This window comes from Neophocaena asiaeorientalis, unplaced genomic scaffold (genome assembly GCF_003031525.2).
Source record: "Neophocaena asiaeorientalis asiaeorientalis breed wild unplaced genomic scaffold, Neophocaena_asiaeorientalis_V1.1 scaffold132, whole genome shotgun sequence".
NCBI classification, from domain to species: domain Eukaryota; kingdom Metazoa; phylum Chordata; class Mammalia; order Artiodactyla; family Phocoenidae; genus Neophocaena; species Neophocaena asiaeorientalis.
In genome coordinates this window covers 119,130-142,797 of record NW_020173393.1, presented here as the reverse complement: position 1 = coordinate 142,797, position 23,668 = coordinate 119,130, and the positions used below count along the sequence as shown (strand labels likewise).

The 23,668-nt window shown below is 50.9% G+C and overlaps 1 protein-coding gene across 2 annotated transcripts in view; it reads right to left on the bottom strand.

Moving 5' to 3' along the window:
- Window positions 1–21,466, bottom strand: part of SULF2 (sulfatase 2) — a 139,397-nt gene extending 117,931 nt beyond the window's left edge. Inside the window, exon 1 of one of the 2 annotated variants that reach the window (XM_024746869.1) lies at window positions 21,233–21,466. The gene's annotated coding sequence lies outside the window, so the exon portion shown is untranslated. Of the gene's footprint in view, window positions 1–21,018; window positions 21,037–21,232 lie in introns of those variants that run through there. The other variant, XM_024746870.1, reaches the window with a different exon arrangement.
- Between the last annotated feature and the right edge of the window lie 2,202 nt (window positions 21,467–23,668).

Below are 23,668 nucleotides of genomic sequence, written 5' to 3'. Positions count from 1 at the left end.
TGGGCCACGGCATCCAGACCTAAGCCAATCAGAGCCTTCCAATCCCCCTGCCTCAGTGACTGGCCAATCAGAGTAATCCAGGCACTTGGGTCCAACTAGAAAGAGGCGCCTCCTCTTTCCAGCTGGCTAACTCGGTCCATGTCAGTCCACCATGAGGATGAGGGAAGGCTGACGTCATTTTGCCTCATACAGAGTTGGAATGAAGCCAACACACAGAAGAGAACAGAGCTTCGAGACGGAACATGCTTGGGTTTTGCCAACAACCGAGACCTGTATCCAGCTAAGCCTGAAGGAGGAAGATTTACTTCTGGGTTCTTTGTTTCAGGCCCCTGTAAATTCTTCCATGTCCTTCAACTGCTTTTTTTTTTGCAGTATGCGGGTCTCTCACTGTTGTGGCCTCTCCCGTTGCGGAGCACAGGCTCCGGACGCACAGGCTCAGCGGCCATGGCTCACGGGCCCAGCTGCTCCGCGGCATGTGGGATCTTCCTGGACCGGGACACGAACCCGTGTCCCCCGCATCGGCAGGCGGCCTCTCAATCACTGCGCCACCAGGGAAGCCCTTCCTTCAACTGCTCTGAGATATTTTCTTTCAGGTTCCTTTCTCATACTTTGACTCTTTAAGGATATGAATCAAATTCTCTTTTTCTCTTAGGTCACTCGGAGTTGCTTTCTCTGTCACTTGCAACCGAATGAGCCCAACTGGCAGAGCAAGCTGGGGGCAAAGTGTTGACCCAGGTGGCTTCCCAGACACCATCTGCCTCCGTCTATAGAGAGATCTGATGACAGGGCTGCTAACCCTTGGCCTGGGCCCAACTCTGCCTTATCACAGGCAAACCTTCCTCATCCTTATTTGCCAGCTGATAAGAGAATGGTGGTGCAGAAAGGGGGAAGAAATGTGGGCGTGGGAGTCCTGACTTCTGTCCTGATTCGGCCTCAGTTTCCTCACCTGCCAAGAAAAACAGGCTGCTCCCTGGGCACGGCCTGGAACTCTGGGATGGGTGGAGTCTGACAGGTGGGGAGGGAGCCTTCCCTCACCTCCCTCACTGTGGCAGGCCTCCCTCTGTTATTCCTGGCCTCATCCAAGGTTTGTTCTCTTCAGAGCACTCATCACAACTTCTGATTCCTTGATGCATTCTTCTGTTTGAGTTTGTATCTTGTAGGGGGTCATTTTCCCTGCTGGAAGCTCTGCACAGGTAGGAGCTGTCTCTTCCTCACTCCATAGCCCCAGCCCCTGGCAGAGCCTGGGTGCTAATTCTTTGAGTTAGTCAGCAAATATTTACTGAGCACTTACTATGCACCAGGCCCTATCCTACGTGCTGCAGATTCAGAAACCAATACTCTGTCATGGATCAGACACCAAAATAAATGACGGGCGCATGAGGTGATGAGTCCTGAGGTGATGAGTGGGAGGCTGGAAGTGCTGGTGGGGGGAGTTCGCATCTTTAAATAGGAGGGTGGCAAAGGCCTCTCTGAGAGATGACACTTGGGCAGAGCCCTCAGGGAGGTGAAGCAATGTGCCTTGTGGATATTCAGGGGAACAGTATTCTGGGCAGAGGGACAAGTGCAAATGTCCTGAGGTAGGAATGTGGCTGGGGTGTTTGAGGGACATAAAGTGGGCAAGTGTGGCTGGAGTGGAGTTGAGTGGGAGTGGGACCTGGAATGTTCTAGCCCAGGAGTGCCGTGATTCGTTGTAGATTTTAACAGGATCCTTCTGGCTGTGTGTGGAGAACAGACTATAGGCAGTGAGATGGACACACGGAGGCCAGTGAGATGACTGCCATAGACAGTGCCTGGACCAGGGTGGGGGCAGTGAAGGGGTGAGAAGGGAGATTCCGGATATTGTTGAATAACTTATTGAACAGAGGAAAGACAGGCACACACCAAGTGTTCCAATGACTACTTCTCTGTAACAATTTACCCCCACACTTAGCAGCGGAAATATATATATATATATATATTTTTATGCTCAGGGACTTGGGTTCAGGAATTCCAACGGGACACAACAGGAATGGCTGGTCTCTGCCTTATCATGTCTGAGGCCACAGCTGAAAAGACGCAAGAGCTGGGGACTTGAATCCCCAGTCTGGTGGCTGCTGCTGGCAGTCAGCTGGGGCCTCAGGGGGTGCCTTGCCCTGTGGCCTGGGCTTCCTCACAGCATGGAGGCCTCAGGCTGGTGGCTGATTTCTTACACAGCAGCTTAGGGGTCCAAAAGTGAGCATCCCAGCAGTCAAGGGGGAGCCACTTCATCTTTTCTGACGGAACCTCATCTTTTCTGCTGTCCCCAGCATTAATCCCGCCATTCTATTGGTTACCAGTGATACACATGCCTGGCCAGATTCATGGACGGGACACCAGGGACGCCCCACCTCCAGACGGAGGGGTGAGAAGATCGCACTGGAGATGAGCATGTGGGGTGTTATCTTGTGGCCCCTGAAGAACACAGGGGGCCCTGCCAAGTCATGGAGGCCTGGGCTCGGCAGCGGGTGAGAGCCTCTCCCCTGCACACGTCACCCCTTCTAGGAAGTGAAACTTGATCTGAGTCAGATTCCGCGTGTCTGTATCTGCCAAGCTTTGGAGTTTGTGCCCAGGCCCATTTCAAAGATCCCTGAGCCTCAGGAAGCCCTGGGGTGACCAGAAGCCTCCCCCATGCCCACTCCTCTTTCTCAAATGACCCAAGGGGGTTAAATCAATGGGGCCCGTGCTGAGGCGGTTCTGAAGGGAGCAGAAGAGGCAGAAGAGGCAGAAAGCAAGCTTGCCCTGGATGTGAAAGCACAGTGACATCCTCTCCTCCTCGCTGCAGAGAATGGAGGCGCCCCAGTTACATCTGCATTGAAAACACTGATTTATTTTCACTTTTTAAAAAGTCCCGTCTTTTTAAGCAGAAAGGAAGCCACCTCATAAATGCAGAAACCCAAACAGAACTGGGTGACCTGATTTTGGGGAACTGGCCCTCACTTCCCCCAGACCTTTCCTCCTGCTGACGTGAGCAATGACCCTCCTTCAGGGTTGGCCCTTTGGCCCCAGGAGCTCAGGGCCACCATCTACCGGGAAGCTGCCCAGTCCAGGAGGCTACCGTCCCCGGTCTTGTTGGGTGGCCGCTGGCTTGTCCTGGGGGGAGACTTCGACTGGGGGGTGCCGGGCTGGGTTTGGGAGGAACGTTAACATAGTCTGGCTGGGCCGGAGAGCTGCAAACAGCTCCAACCTTCTAGAACTCAGCCTGAGACATGAAGCTTCTCCCAGAATCAACGGCTGCAGTTTGACAGGCAGCTCCCAGGAATTTTCTGGCGAGATGGGCAGCTTCCAGGGCCGGGGCTTCTGGTGTGAAGCCAACAGTCTGCTCTGCTCCCCAAAAGGGCGACATGACTGACCTTGACCCCAGCATCCCACATGTCAGCGTCTCGGAAACATGCAGTCTTGTTTGTGCCAGATACAGCTTTCTGTCCGCTCCCTTTCTTATTTCAGTAAATTTAGTTACAAAGGCAGTTTTCTCCCTCCATGGGGAGTGGGCACCACTTGCCCTAAACCAGGGTCTTTCAACTTGGGCACTGGTGACATTTGGGGCTGTGTCATTCTCTGCAGTTGTGTGCACTGGAGGGTGTTTAGCAGCATCCTTGGCCTCTACCTGTTAGATGCAAGCAGCAACCGCCCACAACGATGACAATAAAAATGTCTCCAGGGACTTCCCTGATGGTCCAGTGGTAAAGAATCCACCTTCCAATTCAGGGGACACGGGTCCAATCCTGGTCGGGGAACTAAGATCCCACATGCTGCGGGGCAACTAAGCCTGCGCGTCACAACTACTGAGCCCTCGCGCCTCAAGTAGAGAGAAGCCCACGTGCCGCAAACTACAGAGCCCACACACCACAACTAAAGAGAAGCCTGTGTGCCACAAGGAAGAGCCTGTGTGCTACAACGAAAGATCCCGCATGCCACAATGAAGATCCTGCGTGCCGCAACTAAGACCTGACGCAGCCAAAAAAACCCGAAGTCTCCAAATATTGCCTAATGTCCCCTGGGTTGGGGGGTGGTACAAAATTGCCCCCAGGTGAGAACCCCTGCCATAAATGGATAGCAGCACAAAGAAACAAATGTAGTGACATTACGGTTAAATTCCTGCTTGCCAAGGGCACTGAACATTTTCTTGCAAAGGGAGCAGGCCTCTTTGAAGACCACAACAGAGGGGTTAATGGAATTCCCTCCTCGATGGCTCAGAAGGCTCAAAAGAGAGCACAATGAAGTTAAATGCCATTAATGGCCTGGGCATGGACTCCTAAGATGAGGACCACTGGGTCCTGCCCACTGGGAACCATGCCTCAATCCAGTCAGTGGGACTGGCTGGGCCGGAGCCCAGTGGACTGGCCCACCGCCTGGGCTCACAGGAATTCTAGATGCTGTTTGATGTCACCTGTGGAGAGACACCTGTGTGCAGTGGCCTTTGTCTAAAGTGGGGACACAAACTCAAATGCCTGCAGGGCCTAGGCAAGAGAAGTGAGTGACATGGCCTGGATTTAGGGTCACAGGGAGGGGTGGGGACCAGACCACACCCGTGGGGATGCCATTTTCAGAGTAAAAACAGTCAATACATTTTAAACACTGAGCAGGCCAAACAAAGCTCCTCTGGAGCTTGGCTGGGGGCCCATTTGCAACCCTTCGAAGGTACCTGATCTTTTCTGAGCACCTACTATGTGCTAGGTGCTGTGTGGAATGCTGGGAAACAGCTGTGATCACCAGGCAGGCCAGGCCTCTGTCCTGAAGGAGCTGAGATTCTGGTGGGGGAGACACACATTTAACAGATGAAGATGAATTTCAGACGATCTTAAGTGCTTTGAAGGGAGTTGTCAGGATGACAGGATAGAGTAAATCAGGGGAGGCCTCTAGGAGGTGATGTCTGCGCCGACACCAGAAGGTGGGTGAGAAGCCAGTTGTGGGCGCAATGCTTTCTAAGCAAGGGAAAAAGCAAGTGCAAAGGCCCTGTGATGGGAATGAGCTGGGTCGGTTTGAAGACCGTAATAAAGACCAGGATGGCAGCAGCAGGGAACAGCTGTGGCAGCCTGGCCTACCTGAGGTTGGACGTCACTTGCCCCCGCCCAGGCCTTCCAGGTAGGCCACACCTGCTGCCCTTCCCGGGTGCTTAGGGGAAACGGGAATCAGATACAGTTCTTCCCACCTCTGTTCTTTGTTGTTTTGTCTTGGCCGCGGACAAAAGCTTCCCTGGCAGCAAGCTACGAAGTTATTTCTGCAAAGGGCTTTTGGCCAAAGGCAATAAAGTCGGACCGTGACAGGGTCATTATTCACGCCTAATTGCAGGCTGGTTCTCGGCTTCAACTGCCCGGCCAGGGCTGGCAATGCCAGTCACTGCCCCTCCCACGTGTTAACCCCACACGTTCTCAGCACTGTTTACCCCCATAGAACCCACATTTAGGTTTCCAGAGACTGTGGTCTCCTTTGAGAAGAACATAAAATGGATGAAAGGCTATTTTAGCTGCTCGGTATTAATAATCCAATTATTTCTTCCCTTTCACCCAATCTGCAGCCATGGGCACCATGCTCACCCATCAGGCCCCTGCTATTAGGAGATGCGCGTCTCATTAGCTCACCTTGGAAATGGCCTGACGCTTGGCAATTATTTGATAAGATTGTACTCACAGGCAGGGGACGGAGTCTGAAGCAACTTTTACCAAATAACCCACTAAATTCAGAGATGGGAGTCAGAGAGAATCTCGAATGACAGGTCTGTTTCCAACCCTGGAGTGCTGTGCTAATTAGCAGCTGGAAATAGACTGTCACGTGGGAGGACAGCCTGGGTCACAGGTGTTCTCTGACCTGGGATCAGTTTCTCTGGGGGACTCACTGGGTGTCACCAGGTGTTACTGTGTGTCCAGGTGCCCAGTGGCTGGAAGAAGGGGAGCGAGGGCCGGGCTGCCCGTGTTCATGGTGGGGCGGGGCCTGGGGGTGGCAGGAGCCCACCCACTGCGCAGGCCCGTCCCTTAGTACTGTGCATCCTTCCCTTCCGGGGCCAGCTCCAATGAGCCCCATCTTCGGGGTGAGGATGCTGAGTGTAGCCAGGATTCTGGGAGCTGGCTTTGGCCCATAAAATGAGGGGGGGCTCCCAAACCCTCAGCAGTGCCTGAACTACGGGGCCCCTGCCCGGGAAGAGCTGCCACACAGATTTGGGCATTCTACTTATACCAGACTTAAAAAAAATTCATCCATCCATCCATCCATCCTCCATTCATTCATTCAAAAATGTTAACTGCTCATCCTGGGGCAAAGCCACTTACTCAGGGGCTGTACAGAGGTTTTCTAACTATTTTTGTCTGTCCAGCATCTGGTCCCCTTCTCTTGACAACAGTACCCCAATTTCCTCTTGAGGATTCTCTCTCCCCTGCCAAGATGCCCCACCCTCTCCTGCCATGTGACCAAAGGGTGATCCTGTGACAAAAGTTGGCCAATCAGACTCTCTCACTGGGCCCCTGACATTCAAATAGAATGTCAAGAGCAGGAAAAAAAAAAAAAAGCAGGGGTGCATTTATCTCATTGGAACCCCTCCTTCAGGAGGCTGCCAGTCACTCCTGCTCCTAGGCCCCTAGAACTTCTGAAGCTAAAGCCTTAAGAAGGCCTGGCAGCTTTTACATGTGCGCTCTTAGAAGTCAGGCTACCCTGAGACCACCATACTGTGAGGAAGTACAAGCAGCCACGGGAAAAGGCCATGTGGAGGAGGATGCAGCCATTCAGCTGATGGCCCCAAAGGAGCTCCCACCTCTTGATCAACACTAGCTGCCAGCCGTTTGGGTGGAGCCATTTTGGACCTTCCAGCTGACATCATTTGAAGCAGGAGAACCACCTGGCAACTCACAAACTCATCAGAAGTAAATAATCATTGCTTTCAGCCACTGAGCTGGGGACACACAGCTAAAGAGTCCGCAATGACACTGATTAGAGCCTGTTCCTCCAACGGGAAGGTTTCAGATGACCTACGATGAGTCAACATTTTTGGTCCCCTGGGGCCAAGCAGATGCACGCTTAGAGGAGATCATTCATTCATTCATTCATTCATTCACTGTTTCAAACAGCGGTAAGCTGGCACAAAGATGAACAAGCTTAAGGAGCTCCTATTCTGGTGGGGGGGAAATCACACACTGCCTCAGTTTCCTCAGGTATGAAATGGAGATGATAACAGGTCCTGATTAAGAGGACTGTCATGATGATTAAATGCTTGGCAACAAGTACCCATTAGATACTAGAGTTTGTTATTATTATAATAAATTGAAGTTCCAACGCATTGTCCCTAGAAGGGTGGCCATCTGGTATGAACAAAGTGTTACAGGAAAGGAAAAACTCAAATGCCCACGAGGGCCAGGCAGGTAACGTAACCAAGTATAAGAAAAACTTGAAACCCACACGCCTCCTTCTTTCCATCTCTCACTTTACCACTTTTGATAGAGGCATTCGAACACAGAAATACTGATCCATGGGAGAGGAGCAGCAGGGCAAGTGCAATGATAAATGGCAAATGAACTTGGTTGTACCCTCAGACAATAGGGAATGGGGGTGAGGAGGACTGTGGCAAAGTGGAAAGTATACCATCAGTGGGGACAGGAGCCCAGGGCCGCCACATATAGCCCACGTCTATTTTTCAGAAGCTGGAAACTCTCATTTTAAAAATGTGAAGTCTCACAGTTGTTAAAAATCTGCCAACTTCAAAAAATGTTAAAAATAGTGTGTAAGTCAGGGGCTTCCCTGGTGGCGCAGTGGTTGAGAGTCCGCCTGCCGATGCAGGGGACGTGGGTTCGTGCCCTGGTCCGGGAAGATCCCACATGCCGCAGAGCGGCTGGGCCCGTGAGCCATGGCCGCTGAGCTTGCATGTCCGGAACCTGTGGTCTGCAATGGGAGAGGCCACAACAGTCAGAGGCCCGCGTACCGAAAAAAAAAAAAAAAATAGTGTGTAAGTCAAACAAAACATTTCTGTGAGCGGAATATGGGCACTGGTCAGCCAGCCTGTGATGTCCTATTCCTAAGGGATGGCAGAGCAAGGAGACCTCTCATTTTGTTCACCTGTAAAACGGGGATTAGAATATCCCTGTGCTATAGACTGAATGTTTGCATCCTCCCCAAATCCCTATGTTGAAACCTAATCCTCAATATCATGGTATCTGAAGTTGTAACCTTTGGAAGGTGATTAGATCACGAGGGTGGAGCCCTCAGGAATGGGATTAGTGCCCTAATAAAAGACCCCAGAGAGTTCCCTTGCCCCTTCTGCCATGTGAGGACACAGAGAGAAGATGGTGCCGTCTATGAACCAGGAAGCAGGCTCTCACCAGACACTGAAACTGTTGGCACCTTGATCTTGGACTTCACAGCCTCCAGAACTGTGAGAAATAAATTTTTGTTGTTCATAAGGCACCCAGTCTCTGGTTTTCTAGTACAGCAGCCAGAATGGACTAAGACACCCTGAGCGAGCACTTAGACCACCACCTGGCATGCAGAACTTTCTCAGTTGTGTGTGGGTCCCAGAAAGGAGGTGAGAGAGGTAGGTCTCCTGCACGGTGAAAGCTTCTTCCAGGAGGGGACAACTTGGGGAAAGGGGGGTAGTTGTCATTCCCAGGGCAGAAATCTTCGATCTAAGAGCCCTCATTACAAGGTCATGTCACAGATCCCTCATTAGAATGTCATGCCACTGATCTCATGGATTAACTTATATATCTCAGGTGGTCTGAGACTGGTCAGAAGCAGAACATTCCACCAGCCCTTCTGCAGGGCCTGATGTCCCTGCTGTGGTATGAGGGAGGTATCTGCTGCTGTGAAAAGGATGTTAGCACAAAGCCCGGCTCCTCCACTGGGCTGGGTACCAGGAGGGGACAGGGACTGGTGACTAGGTGAGAGCAACCCTCTCCACTCTCACCTGTGCTTTTGGCAGATGACAAACAGGTTTCGACTCCCTTGCCTTGAGCAAGGATCCCCAAACACTAGATTCAGATCCACCGGCACATCTCCAAGCCTCCTGCCTTGATTCCTTCTTCCCCAAAATATTTCCTGAGCACTCAGAGTGCCAGGCCTTGTTCTAGGTGCCGGGATACAAACAAGGTCCCCACAACCATGGGGTGTACTTTTTAGCAAGAGGACAAAGAAGCAAGTAAGTAAATCCAGGTAATTCCAGAGAGTGAAAAGTGCTATAAACATAAACCGAGGAGGCATTCTTGACGTTCTGAGGAGGGGACATTTGAGTTGAGACCTGAAGCATCCAGAGGAGCCCGACCTGTGATGCTCTGGAGGAAGAGCGGTCCAGGCAGTGGGAACAGCAAGAGCAAAGGCCCTGAGGTCGGAACAAGCACTGATGCAGCCAAGGAACAGAGAGGAGGCCAGCGTGACTGGGTGTAGTACGCTGAGTGGGGTGAGACGGAGGTGGAGGCCAGGCGGTGCAGGGCAAGGCGGACTTTATTATGGGTGTAGCGGGCCCCTGGAGGGAGGGTTTTATTCGAGGAGCTGCTAGCTCCTACAAGCCCTTTTGGGATTTTGCAGAAATGCACCCTTTCTAGCACTTACTCTCCTGCTTCAGCAGCCCTCAGCCTCAGTTGTACATTGGAATCATCTGGGAGCTGTAAAACAGCCTGATGTCTGCCCCTCCCCCCCACCCAGGGGTGCTGATTTAATTGGTCTGGGTATGGCCTGGGCACTGGAACTTAAGAGCTCCCCTGGAGATTCTGTTGGGAACCCCGGCTCCACTCACAAGCATCTCCCTGTGCACACGGTGAGGAGCCCCATCCTGGGCTCCTAGGACACACTCAGGGCCCTGTCCTATAGGTCCTTCCCCTACAGGTCAGCTCCTTTCCTGAGATGGACTCACTGAGGCCTAAAAGAGGAGGTGGGCAGGGCAGGGCAGGGTTAGGGGTGGACATGACATAGCTCCTCAGCTCAGGAAGCCACAGAATCAATCTTTAAGCCCAGTTATGCCTTCAGCCCGCTCCTGTCTCTCTGAGCTGGACGCTCCTCATCAGCAGGAAGGAAACCAATGGCTTTTCTTATGAACGGAGTGGCTGAAAAGACCATACAGGATGCTAGGTGTAAAAGCACTTCAAAAGCTAAAAAGAACTGACGCAGCCACTACAGAAAACAGTGTGGAGGTTCCTCAAAAAATTAAAAATAGAACTACCACATGAGGGACTTCCCTGGTTGCGCAGTGGTTAAGAATCCGCCTGCCAATGCAGGGGACACGGGTTTGAGCCCTGGTCTGGGAAGATCCCACGTGCCACGGAGCAACTAAGCCCATAGGCCACACATACTGAGCCTGCACTCTAGAGCCCGCTAGCCGCAACTACTGAGCCCATGCGCTGTAGCTACTGAAGCCCACGCGCCTAGAGCCCGTGCTCCGCAACAGGAGAAGCCACCTCAATGAGAAGCCCGCGCACCGCAACGAAGAGTAGCCCCTGCTCGCCTCAACTAGAGAAAGCTGGTGCAGCAATGAAGACCCAACGCAGCCAAAGAAACAAAACAAAAACCCCCAAAAAACTACCACATGATCCAGCAATTCCACTTCTGGGTATTTATCCCAAGGAAATCAAATCACTCGAAAAGCGATCTGCACTGACCCCCCTGCCATGTTCACTGAAGCATTACTTACAGTAGCCAAAATATGGAAACAATCTAAGTGTCCACTGATGGATGAACGGGTAAATTCATCAGCAGAAAGGAAACAAATGGCTTTTCTTATGAACGGAGTGGCTGAAAAGACCATACAGGATGCTAGGTGTAAAAGCACTTCAAAAGCTAAAAAGAACTGACGCAGCCACTACAGAAAACAGTGTGGAGGTTCCTCAAAAAATTAAAAATAGAACTACCACATGAGGGACTTCCCTGGTTGCGCAGTGGTTAAGAATCCGCCTGCCAATGCAGGGGACACGGGTTTGAGCCCTGGTCTGGGAAGATCCCACGTGCCACGGAGCAACTAAGCCCATAGGCCACACATACTGAGCCTGCACTCTAGAGCCCGCTAGCCGCAACTACTGAGCCCATGCGCTGTAGCTACTGAAGCCCACGCGCCTAGAGCCCGTGCTCCGCAACAGGAGAAGCCACCTCAATGAGAAGCCCGCGCACCGCAACGAAGAGTAGCCCCTGCTCGCCTCAACTAGAGAAAGCTGGTGCAGCAATGAAGACCCAACGCAGCCAAAGAAACAAAACAAAAACCCCCAAAAAACTACCACATGATCCAGCAATTCCACTTCTGGGTATTTATCCCAAGGAAATCAAATCACTCGAAAAGCGATCTGCACTGACCCCCCTGCCATGTTCACTGAAGCATTACTTACAGTAGCCAAAATATGGAAACAATCTAAGTGTCCACTGATGGATGAACGGGTAAAGATAATGTGGTCTATGTCTGTAATGGATTATTCAGCCATACAAAAGGAGGAACTCTTTCCATTTGCGACAACATGGATGGACCTTAAGGGCATTATGCTAAGTGAAATAAATCAGAGAAAGACTAATACTGCATGATCTAAATCTAAAAACAAAAAACAAACCCATAATTGAACTCACAGCTACAGAGAACACATTGGTGGTTGCCAAGGGTGGGGGGTGGGGGATGAGCGAAATGGGTGAAGGTGGTCAAAGATTTAAACTTCCAGATATAAAATAAATAAGTCTTGGGGATATAATGTACAGCATGGTGACTACAGTTAACAATACTGTACTATATATTTGAAAGCTGCTAAGAGAACGATCTTAAAAGTTTTCAAGGAGAAACTGCACCTATGCGTGGCAATGGATGTTTAACTACACTTACTGGGTAACCATTTTGCAATGTGTACATGTATCAAATCATTACATTGTAATCATTATGTTGTATATCTAAAATGAATACAATGTTACATGTCAATTATATCAATTTAAAAAAGCTAAAAAGTATCTACAAATATAAGTAATAATAACTATGACGGCAATAACATCTACCTTTTGAGGTAATTTCCATGTACCCACACACTGTTCTAGTGTCTCACAGTTACTCTAGGAGGAGTCTACTGGGATTGCCCCCATTTTACAGAAGACGGCTCTCAGGCTCAGAGTGGTCAAGTGACTTGCCCAGCTCCACCCAGCTTCTGAATGGCCAAGCTGGGATCTGAACCAGGAAGTCTGGTTCTGGAGTCTACGCCCTTAACCATTATGACACATGGATTCTCAGGGCGTTCTGTTCAATCATCTGTACCATCTTCATCTCCTGTCCAGGTGGAAACCACTGATACCCAGATTAACCCGAGAACTCATCACCCCATTCACTGGAGAGGCTGGTCCACGCCAACCACATGCGTTTATTTCACTGGTTGGACTGGGATGTTTTCGGAACATGTCAACAGGAAGGGTGAGGGGCAGAAAGAGGGGCTTGGGGACAACTCTGAGGCAGAAACTGTGGGTGCCTCCCCTTCCGGTCATTCCCTGGTCTACAGGACCCCAGTTTTTTCAGGGGGTGGATCTTCCCCCACCCTGGCAACAAACCAGCATTAGTCTAAGCCAGTGGTTCTCAAGGGGGTGAAATCATTCCCCAAAGAGGCGTTTCTCTGGAATTTGTGAGGTTTTGGTTGTCACATGACTGGGGGATGCTTCTGGTGTCTAGTGGGGTTGCAGGGATGGTGGATAATGCAATGCTCCACGCAGTGAAGAATCGCCCCATTTCCAGCATGACTTTTGGACATCCCACCAGACATTCATGTAGGTGAAAAAGCTTTTACATTGCGTGACCTTAGACATGAACTCCGCTTCACATATAAACGCCAAAGATGTATTTGTGTGGTTCTACCCTAAGCTGAATTTTCCAGGAATGCAACCACTAAGTAAACTGAGGGAAGACTGTAGTTTGTTTCATTTGGAAAATTTGGTAAATTGTTCTGTTTTGGAAAATCATATTACTTATGGCCATAGCACTTGTGGTCTTCAAGTTGCCAAACCCAAACATCTGTATCCCACTGCATTTGTAGCTGTCAGATTTATGTGATTCTACACTAGTGTGAGCATCTGACTGCTTCATTACACCTTCTAATGTAGTTGTGTCTAAGTGTTCATAGGCTGCAATATATATGCTTAATTATAAATCACTTTCCTTTTTAGCTTTTCTTTAAATTACAGTGAGGGTACTTTATTGATTAAAATATATGTGTAGACAGGTTATATTATCTATGAATTTACTTCAGGTAAACTTGGCAAAATATGTTTGTTATGAGAAGAAGGTGCTTGACCTGCTAATTTGGGGAACCACTAAGCTAAACCGAACATAAAAACCCTATTTCCCTTTGTCAGTGTTTGGCTTAGAGGCTAGTACAAAACCCAACCCCAGGCCAATGAAGCTAAACCTAAGTCTGCTGGGGTGGGGGTGTTCTTGAAGGATTTTGCTCTCTAATTAAAAGAGAGATCGCAAGGAATCCTGCTCTTTATTCCCATTTTGTAGGGGGATGTGATGTCTGGAGCTGTGGCAGCCGTCTTGAGATCATGAAGCAACAAAGACCATGAAGCTGAGGACAGAGGAACAGGCTAGGAGCATCCCGGGTCCTTGAGGACATTATTTTTTAGCAACAAATTGGCCCTTGGGCTCCCCCGCTTTGGATTCTCATTATGTGAGAATTAAGTGTTGCTACCACACAAGCCACTCTCAGCCAGGAATTCTATTACTTGCAGTGAACACATCTTGATTCACACTCAAATGATTAGGACTCCAAACCACTAAGACTCTAGTAGGCTTTCCTCCTCTCTGAAATATCAAGGTAAGTGGCCTGCAATCAGAAGTCTGTGGACAGTGCCCGTCTCTAGAACAGGCCAGAAATGCTGCTTCTGGATGATGCGATTTTCACCAGAGCATGAACATCTCCTGGACTTTTGTGGCTAAAAACACTCCCCTTTTCTGGCTGCTGAGGTGGGTCAAGTCACCCGCTGGGACCCTGGTCTCCAGCCAATAAGAAAGGCTGTTGGCAGCATTCTTCTCCTAACACATCTGGCTTCCACCTGGCCAAACACATCTCGGGTACTGTTCATGGTCCCCGGGGACAGCCCTATCCGTCAACTCACACACACAAGCCCTGCTCATAACGACTCTGAGTTTGGGATAGAACTTATCCAAGTTTCAAGCAGGGCCCAGGTGTATAAAGCAGTGGATACAGGCCTTTCGTAAGACGAAGCTACACGTCAGAGGCCAGGGCCACCGGGCAGCATGTGTTTTGGAATCATATTAAGAGACCGTGGAAAATTCAAAACAGTGGCAGATGCTGGTTAGAGAGAATTCCACGAAGTCTGGGTCTGGGCTGGAGGAGAAGCTCTGAAGACCACGTGACCAGCTGTTCTACCAAGGAGGCACCGTGCTGCCTGTAAGGGCCAGGATCCCATACGAACTTCAGCAGTTTCCCGAGGGCATCTTTTGCAGAGTGATGCCGAAATTTAGCTCTGTCTGCTAATCACTGAGCAATGAGTAGATGGGCAAGGTGGGGTGAAGGGGCTCGGCCTGAGCCTCTGGGAATTTCTTAGGACGATCATAAAGAGGTGAGCGTGTGGGATGTGCTAAAAATATTCATCCAATTGATACACGACAGGCACTGGAGCGGGGGACGAGGGAGGAAAGCCCACCAGGGAACAAAATACATTCTCCCTAGATGATTGTGTCCAGTCCCAGGGCTTAAAATAACATGGATGTACTGATGACTCTCACATTTCACTTGCCAGTACCAACCAGCTCCAGACTTGTGTATCCAGCACCCAGTGAGCCTTCCGCCACCCAGCTTGAGTGTCATCTCAAACCCAACATTTCCACAACTACATTCTGGATCATCCTCCCTCCTCCAAACTTTCTCTCCTCGTCTTCCCTACTTAGGAATCACCATACACCAAGCTTCCCAGTCGTCTTTGACTCCTCGGCCTTAGAGATATATGGGGCTGAGTCATTCTTTGTTGTGGGGTTGTCCTGCACGTTGTAGGGTGTTTAACAGCATCCTTGGCCTCCACCCACTAGATACCAGTAGCATCTCCTCCCTAGTTGTGACAACCTAAAACACCTCCAGACATTGCTAAATGTCTCCTGGGGGGGCAAAGTTGTCCTTGGTTGAAAACTACAGCTCTTCCCTCATTTTGAGTATCCAATCCACCAGAAAGTTCCACTGGCTTTGCCCCCCAAATATATCTCCAATCCACCCATTTCACTCCATCTCCATTACTACCACCAAAATCCTGGCCCATATCAGCTCACCATCCTCATGTCTCTGCTTCCACCTGCAAAGCATCCCTCTCATGGTAGCCACTGAGATCTTTTTAAAACACCAATCCTGTCATTCCCTGACTTAAAACTCTCCAGTGGTTTTCCATTTCATTTGAAATAAAATCTAAATTTCTCACCTTGGCCCCCATTTCTCACCACTGACCTCAACCCCCACCCCCACCCCACCCTGCCGCTTACTCACTACCCTTCACCCCACTGGACTTCTATTTGTGCTTTAAACAGGTGTCTTGAACAGGCCACTCCTCTCCACCTCCAGGCCTTTGCACTGGCTGTTCCTTCTACCTGGAATGCTCTCCCTCTACATCTTCCCCAGGTTGGCTCATCTCAAAATTTAGGTCAAAACTCAAAAGTCACATCCTCAGAGGGGCCTTCCTTGACCACCTGCCACAAGTTGCCCTCCCCCACTCCCCATAATTTCCCATCACGTCACTATCTTGTTTCCACCGTACAGCCTGTCACTTTCTGAAAGAGCCTCGGACTTGTTTGTGTATTATCTGCTTTCTCACCCTCCGGAATGTAATTCCATGAGAGTAGGGTTCTCTCTTGTTCATCCTAATGCCTAACACAGTGCCTGTCACACAACAGCTGCTCAATAAACACGTGTGCACTGACAAATAAGAGGAATGACCTCTTAATCTGTACTGCAGTTTCCAGAACACCTTTATATGCCTGATCTCATTTAGAGCATTTCCTTTGCCTTCTGGCTGCCCCTGCATCAGACAGGAGTACAAGATATGCACACTCGATGGGCCCTCTTTCCACCTCTTTGCTGATGTGGAACACACACACACGCACACACACACAGGGCACTCTGGTTCCCTTCCAGCAGCCAGGGCCCTCCCTGGGAGTTTGATTCAGCAGGGTCTGGGATTTGAGCTTTTTAACAAATACCTCCAGACGACTCTCATGGTGGAAGGTTGGGCAAACACTGCCCCACCAGAAGTCACAGAATCGTAGAAGTCCCTCGCTGACTGTCTCAAGGACCTGTAGGGACCCAGGCCACTCTCTGCTGGAATGGGCTAAATGCCTTGAGCCGTCATGAGCCTTACTTCAAACTGTTGGAGCCTAGAAGACACTAGGGTCTGTAGCCCATCCAGGAGGAAGAGTTTCAGAAGAAGAGACCTTCAGCCCCTTACCCCCTAAGAATAAAGGTGTAGAGTCTCTCGCGGGAAATGAGACAGGCTGGGACCTGGGACCCTTTGCTGCAGTGCCGCAGTTCTTGCACCTGCTCAAACGTCTCCTCGAGCAACAAAATACAAAGAAACTATAAGGGATTAAAAATAACTGTGCCCATGCACAATTGGGGCAAATTCTGGACAACAAGATACAAAGAGACCAAAAAGCTCAACTGCCACTTCTAAAGAGCCCGGAGCAAAAACAGGGCACTGCGCATGCCCCCTGCACACACCACCACCTAAGGGGGGGGCAGCCCACCTAAGCCACCGCTCCAGTCCGACCCCTGGACATACCCCTACCATCACCCCATATCCCCCCCCCCCCCCGCCCCGCAGCAGCAGGGGCCCCAATAAAGCCTTACCTGAAAAAAAAAAAATCACAGAATTCAGGCCAGGTAGCACCTGTCAGACACTAAGGCAGAAAAGTCCAGCCTCCAGCACCTGTTAACCTCAGTGGAGGGGCAGGGGAGGCTGCCCACTCAGCAGCTGTTTCTGCGATACCCCCTCGACCAAATTGGAAGCAGGTCCATCTGGCCGTCATGTGTCACATTCATGTCCCCCCTCCTCATAGGCACTGGCGGTCTGCCTCCCCAGCAGCCAGGCTCGCTTTCCCTGGTGTCCTCTGGGGCCTTGGGGTCTTAGTTGGTTTGCCCCCAGCTCCAGGGCAGGCCCTGGGAGCCTGGCCTAAGCCCATGGTCACTGACTCATTTCCATGGCCAGTGACTGACCTGGAGTGAGACGTGACATAAAAGTCTGATCAGAGGGACGCCTGGGGCCTGGGTGGGCATTACCAGAAAAGAGGCTTGTTCTTTTCTGGCGGGCTCAAACCGGAGAGAGTGAGAGGACAGCTCTTGAACTCAACTCCTTAATCGTGAGAACAGCCAATGTTTCCCCAGGGCTTGCCTGTGTCAGACACCATGTTAAGCCCTTGACACTGATGATCTCACTTTAGCCTTTCCTACCAGCCAGGAGAGAGGTGCTGTGATCATCGTCATTTGCTGGTTGAGAACACTGAGGCAGTAGAAAGGTTAAGTAACGTGCCGTGGATCACATAACCGGGCAGGTAGCCACGCAGCCTGGCTCTCCTGACCACGGTGCTAGAGCCTGCCCGCCTCTCAGAGCTGGAGAGAGAAACCAGCCCCGTGGAAGAAAGAGCAGAGATGGAGAGGAACAGATTTTCAGGCCAAAATCTGAGCCCTGACTCAGCTACGCCTGAAGCTGTTACCTTAGCATTTTTTGGTCATGAAAGCCAGTAAGTCCCTTTCTCTTCTTAGATTGATTTGTGACTTTTTCCCCCTACTTTCTGTTGCTTACAAGAGAAAAGGTCCCGGTTACTTCCCAGTCCTTCTAGGAAAGTACCCTTAACTGATAATCCACTTGCGACTCACACACAGCAGCTGCCCAGTAAACACCAGCAGATGCGGGCGAGGACGGCTCTCGCTTCCCACCCGTTAACCCGCTGGGTCTGTAACCCTGACACCCACCTGCAGCCAGCCTAACGCCACTTCCCCTCTCCTCTCCGAGTGAGGCCTGGTTCCCTAGCAACCATCCCAGTTAGGCAAACACGCCATTTATCAGGATGCCAATTAATTATAATGATCTTAATGATCTTCCAATTAGGCAGGCCTTGCATCTGGATCAGGGGCACTGCAGATTCCCCGCCAGGGCCCATCACAAGGAAGTGCGTGGAAGGTAGGCCAGGGTGAGGCCTCCCTCACCTGGAGGTCAGCACTGAGAGGAGGCCCTACCTTCCACATCCACTGGTCACACAGGGCCCAGGCCTGAAACACAGGGCCCTGGACCCCCCTCCCCCTCCCCCACCCCTCCAGGGACAGGCCGATGCGACTCCATCACCAACCACAAGACGGCCACACCTCTTGGAGAATTTTCACCCTCTTGCCATCGTGCCTTCAGTGGGCACGAACCCTCCCCTCAGATCTCATGGCTTTTGGCTGTCAGTCCACGTGATACATCCCTTTGCATCCCGACTCAGGGAGAGTGTGTGCGTACTTGCAGGGAGAAGGGAACATGGCCAGGCAATCACATATTTTCCTCAAGGCATCCCTCACCCCCAAAACCAAAATATAAACCCCAGCCTCCCCCAAACACTGGAGGTTTTTGGAGAGAAGTGGGACTACTGAGGGGCTTCTGCCTTTCAAAGTTCGATCGTCTATTGTGTTTGTTTGTTTTTTTTCCCACTGCATATCTGTTTCTTCTACAAGGAGGGAAGAGAGTACAGTGGGTCAGAGTGGACCCTGGAGGCCCAGGGTCTCGCCAATCCCAGCTGTACCACTGACCAGCTGTTGGAAAGTCACGATCCTCTCAGTGCCTCAGTTTCCTCCTCTTTAACACGATGACAATCACAGGACGTACCTCCCAGGTGTTTTGAGTGAATGAAATGAGTTATTATGCCTAAGGATTTAGAACAGTGCTTGGCCCGTGAAACACTACGTAAGTGTTAACTATCAGAACGAGTCTAGACTAAACTCTTTCTTTTAAATACAAAATGGTCAGAAATGATGATATTCTTCTGCAGGACAAGGCTTTCAGTCTCCTTCTGAGGGAAGGAAGTCTAAAAACAGATTGGATGGAGTTGGGCCAGATTCCCTGGCTGGCTAACTCAGGAGACCAGAAGCTGCCCCCTTGAGGCAGGTCCAAGCAGATAAAGCGAACACATCCAGGGAAAGGAAGAGGGAAATATTATTCCCAAATCTAAAGGATCTTCAAGTGTGAGGGTGTGCGACCGCACACCAGCTAGGTCCTAGGGATGGCGGCTAAAGGGAGTTGTTGGGCAGGGGACACACACATGTACATACACCACACACAGTCTCACACACAGCCGCCTGGTCCCCCTCCAGGCGGAGGCTTTTTACAATTAACTCATCACTCAACCCTCAAGTTTGAAAACTTAACATGCTATTAAGGTTTCAGACAAAGCCATAAATTCAAATAAAAAAACCGAAAAATATACACAAAGCCCAAAGCCCAAACCCACACTGACTCTCAGCCATGGCAGCCATGCCGACATCATGCATTTACGTGCATAAACTTGGCCCAAGGAAGATCCTTCATGAGCAAACGTCCAACTGCCATCAGCAAAGCCTGCCACCATCTCCCCTCGAGCTGCTTACGAGGACACTAAGTTACACACCCAGACAGGCTGTTGTGATGAGTTCTCTCCTCCACACGTGGGACAAGCACAGCTGGGAGAACCTCTCTCACCAGGTGAGTGGTCTTCAGTCTGTCCTCCCCACCCCCTTTCTACATGGAATGAATGCCTTTAATTTAATTAAAACCCTCCAGTGGCTCCGCAATGGGTAGTGGAGATGCAGCAATAGCAAATCTCCTTCACTATTAACTACAAGATGAGAGTAACTGTTCCTGCTCCGGGGAGAGACACTGGGTGTCCTCCAGGGAAAGCCCATCCTCCCTGCTTCTCTGGCCCCCAGAGAACCTGCCCAAGAGCAGCCTCCCTTCTCTGCCCCAAAGGAAGGGAGAGCGGCGCTGTGGGAAAGAGGCAGGGGACAGATGGAGGGGCACGCGGGAGGGTGTCCCGACATGCACAGATGTGCAAATACCCAGATTCAAATGTAAGCTAAATGTAATGACTTGGTTAATTAAATATTGACTTTTAACTCAAAAAGTGATTAAAACAAGCTGCAGGAAAGGCTGTCCAGAGAGCAGAGGGGGCAGGGAATTGATTCAGAACTTTCAGGAAGGGCGAAGAGGAGAAGGAAAAAGGGGACTGTCAAAATGAGTGTCTGGGCTCCTCCTACTGTGTGCAGGGGCCATGGTCTTCAGTCTCTACACGGGGAGTTGCAGACTGAGGTCACTGGGCAAAACTAGGCTTTGCGGGTGTCACCTGTTTCCCACCCTTAGACCGCATCTCTTTCCCTAGCTGCCCTCAAAGTGAACTGAAAGCTTGGGGTGCTCAGGAACTCGAGGCTGTTCATCGCTTTTCTTTGGATCATAACGCAGTGCCGGGCACCAGGAGGTGCTCCATAAAGGCTTGCAGAACGAATGAATGAACTACTATAAAAAATATTAAAAGAAAAGAAAAAGTACAGTCCTAGAAATCGCTGCGGCTCCACTGTCACACTTCCGAAATCCTCGGGCGGCTGGACGCGAGCTTCTCTCTACAAGGAGATGAGAACTGGTTCTGACCCAGCCTGGGAGAACATTTGTCTTTATAATCCCATTTGCTTTCAGTATGTGCGAGCTCCCTATCACTCTGAAGATCCGGTCCACTGCTTTCCCGTGTCCTGCCCGGACAAGCCCCACGTGGTCTGGCTTCCAGCCGGTCCGTTGGGTCTAAACTCAAAGGGGTCAAAGAGGCCATCCCCCTGCGGCCGGCGAGCCCAGGAGCGCTGCCTCCAAGGTCTCCAAAGCTCCGCGAGGCGCGTCGGCGGGTCAGGGGCGCGGTGGAAAGTCCTCGCCCGCTCGCCCACCCCGCCAGAGGGGTCAAACGGGTCATCCTCCCGCGGCCCGCCGGCGCCGGAGCTACCCTGCAGCCCGCGCTCTGCGCTGGGGCCGGAGCCTGGCGGTGGGGACTGGCCCCAACCTCACCTGGGAAGCAGTCGCGGCCGCTCTCTTTACCTCTGGCTGGAAGGACGGGCGGCCCGGGCGGCCCGGCCGTCCCGGCCCTGCTGTCCCCGGCGTCCGGCCCCGGCCCCGAAGTCTGGCCCCGGACGGCGCAACGGCGGAGAGCGGGGGTCCGGGCAGCCCTCTGCCTCCTGATGCCTCGGGACCCCGCTGGCCGCGCTCCCGGCGCCGAGCGCGCACCCTCGCCGGGCCACAGACGCACACTCACCCGACACACACTTGCTCCAGCTCGCCCTCGGCGGAGAGTTGAAACAGCTGTGGGATTCGCCCAGGAGCTGGAAATGAGGGAGGGACGCGGGCCGGAGCCGTGCGTGTGAGGGTGTGTGTGTGTTGATACACACACACACACACACAAGGGGGGCATCTCTAATAACTCAAATATTGCAATAAAGTCAGGAGGGCCATCGATCAGGTCCACTTGGCTGGAAGCGAAGAGAAAGAATCCTTGCCTCTTTTCCGCTTTCTTTTTGTCCTCCCTCTGAGCTGGAAGGAGCCAAGCGTTCCTCGGGACGTACGACGGTCCCGGCCGGGCGCTCCCCTCGTAATGACACGTTAATAAATGTTTTCTTTTATCTGCTTTCACAAGGGCTCGCCCCGGCCTGCAAACACCCGACCGCCTTCGCTGAAAGCCCGGCGCTCGCCTCTAACCACACACGTTAGCTTTTGGAGACGCCGGCTCGAGCCGTGGCCCGCGGCTGGATCGAAGGGTGAACTGCCCGCGCGCCCAGGAATCTCCCCGAGACATTAACTTGAGCTCACGTGAAAATAGCTGCCGTTGCCCAGAAGTGGTCCGGGAATAGGAAAGAAAGGAGGAGAAAGTGGCTTCCTCCGAAAGGGGAGAAATTCGACTCAAGGTGGTGCTGTCTACCGCGCTTTCCACTGTCCCCAGCGTCGCAGGAGAGGCCAGAGGGGGACCTGGCTGATAGGGATGGGCAATGAGCCGGCAGAGACCCAACTAGTAGCCGCAGACAGCACAGCTGAGCTGCTAAGGGAAAAAAGACTCAGCTGTAGATAGGTATACTTGCAGGCAGTAGTAACTGAGGTAAACCTGGTAACACTCTTACGAGGTATTATTATACCAATATTACACAGTTGTAAGTAGTGGACCTAGGATTTGAACCCAACACATTTGGCTTCAGAGTTATGTTTTTTTAAAATCCCAGGCCATTGTTACTTTCCAACACAGCGTCTCTTTTCTCTGCCGCAGTCTTCTTTCATGCTAGCTGGGGTTGTCATATTTAGTAAATAAAAATACAGAAGGTCCATGAGGATATACTTATACTAAAAAATTCTTCATTGTTTATCAGAAATTCAAATTGAGTGTCCTGACTCCTTTATGGTGGGGGCTCTAGGCTCTCCCCGCCATAATCTCCCTTAGCTACCCCAGATCAATTTACAGTCTAAGTAAATGAGAAAAACCTGGAACTTGCTTTTCCAAATCAGATTCTGGTGCCCACCTTTTGGGACCACTGAGGTTGCTGTTCCTCTGCCCTCTTTTTGCCTTGAATAAAAATGTGAGGCTTACCTCTTCACCATCAGCAATGAAAAATAGTGGGGACCCCTACCCTTTTGGCCTCATCTTTGCGGAAGGGACACATTTGCTGCAGAGCCTCTATTACCGTGCTATCCGGGAGAAGTATAAAGCTGGCTAAGTATGTAATTCTTTTCCGTTTTTTTTGTTTTGTTTTGTTTTGGCTGCACCCTGCGGGATGTGGGATCTTAGTTCCCCAACCAGGGATGGAACCCACGCCTCCTGCATTGGAAGGCAGAGTCTTAACCACAGGACCACCGGGGATGTCCTAGCTATGTATGTAATTTAACATTTTCTGGTAGCTGCCTTGGAAAAAAAAAAAAGAAACAGGTGAAATTAACTTTAATAATAGTTTATTTAAACTAGTATATCCAAAATATTATCACTTCAACATATAATCAGTATACAAATTATTAATGAGATATCTTACATTCTTTTTTCTTACTAAGTCTTTGGAATCCAGTATGGATTTTACATTTACAGCAGCTCTCAATTCAGACCAACCACATGGGGCTAGGGGACCCCATATTGGACAGTGCAGCTCTAGTAGGTTCTGTGGTCCATGGCTGAGTGTTTTCATCAGGTTACCTCATGTAATCCTCTTCATCTTTCAAGAAAACTGATGCTCAGAAAGGTAAAGGGTGTTAATCACGGTCACGAAGTTGACAAACGGGATTTTGACCCACTTGAGGCTTTGGGACATGTTTTCCCTGGGGCAGCAGTGTTCTAACTGGGACCGCAGAGCCCCATGGGGGTGTCTCAGGGGCCTGGGGTGGAGGAAGGAGGTGAGATCTGCCTTTTGCCTACTTGTTATGTTGGGTTCTGGAGAATATTGCAGAGGTAGAGGGGAATTCCACTGCAAACAAGTTGAGAAACACACTGCCTTCCTTCAGGCCTCACATTCATGAGGCCTGGTCGGGGATCCCTGGTCGGGGAACTAAGACGCTGCAGGGTGCGGCCAAAACAAAAAAAAAAGAAAGAAAAAGAAATAAAAAGAAAGCAAGTTACATACATAGCCAGCTTTATACTTCTCCCGGATAGCACGGTAATAGAGGCTCTGCAGCAAATGTGTCCCTTCTGCAAAGATGAGGCCAAAAGGGTCGGGGAGTCCCG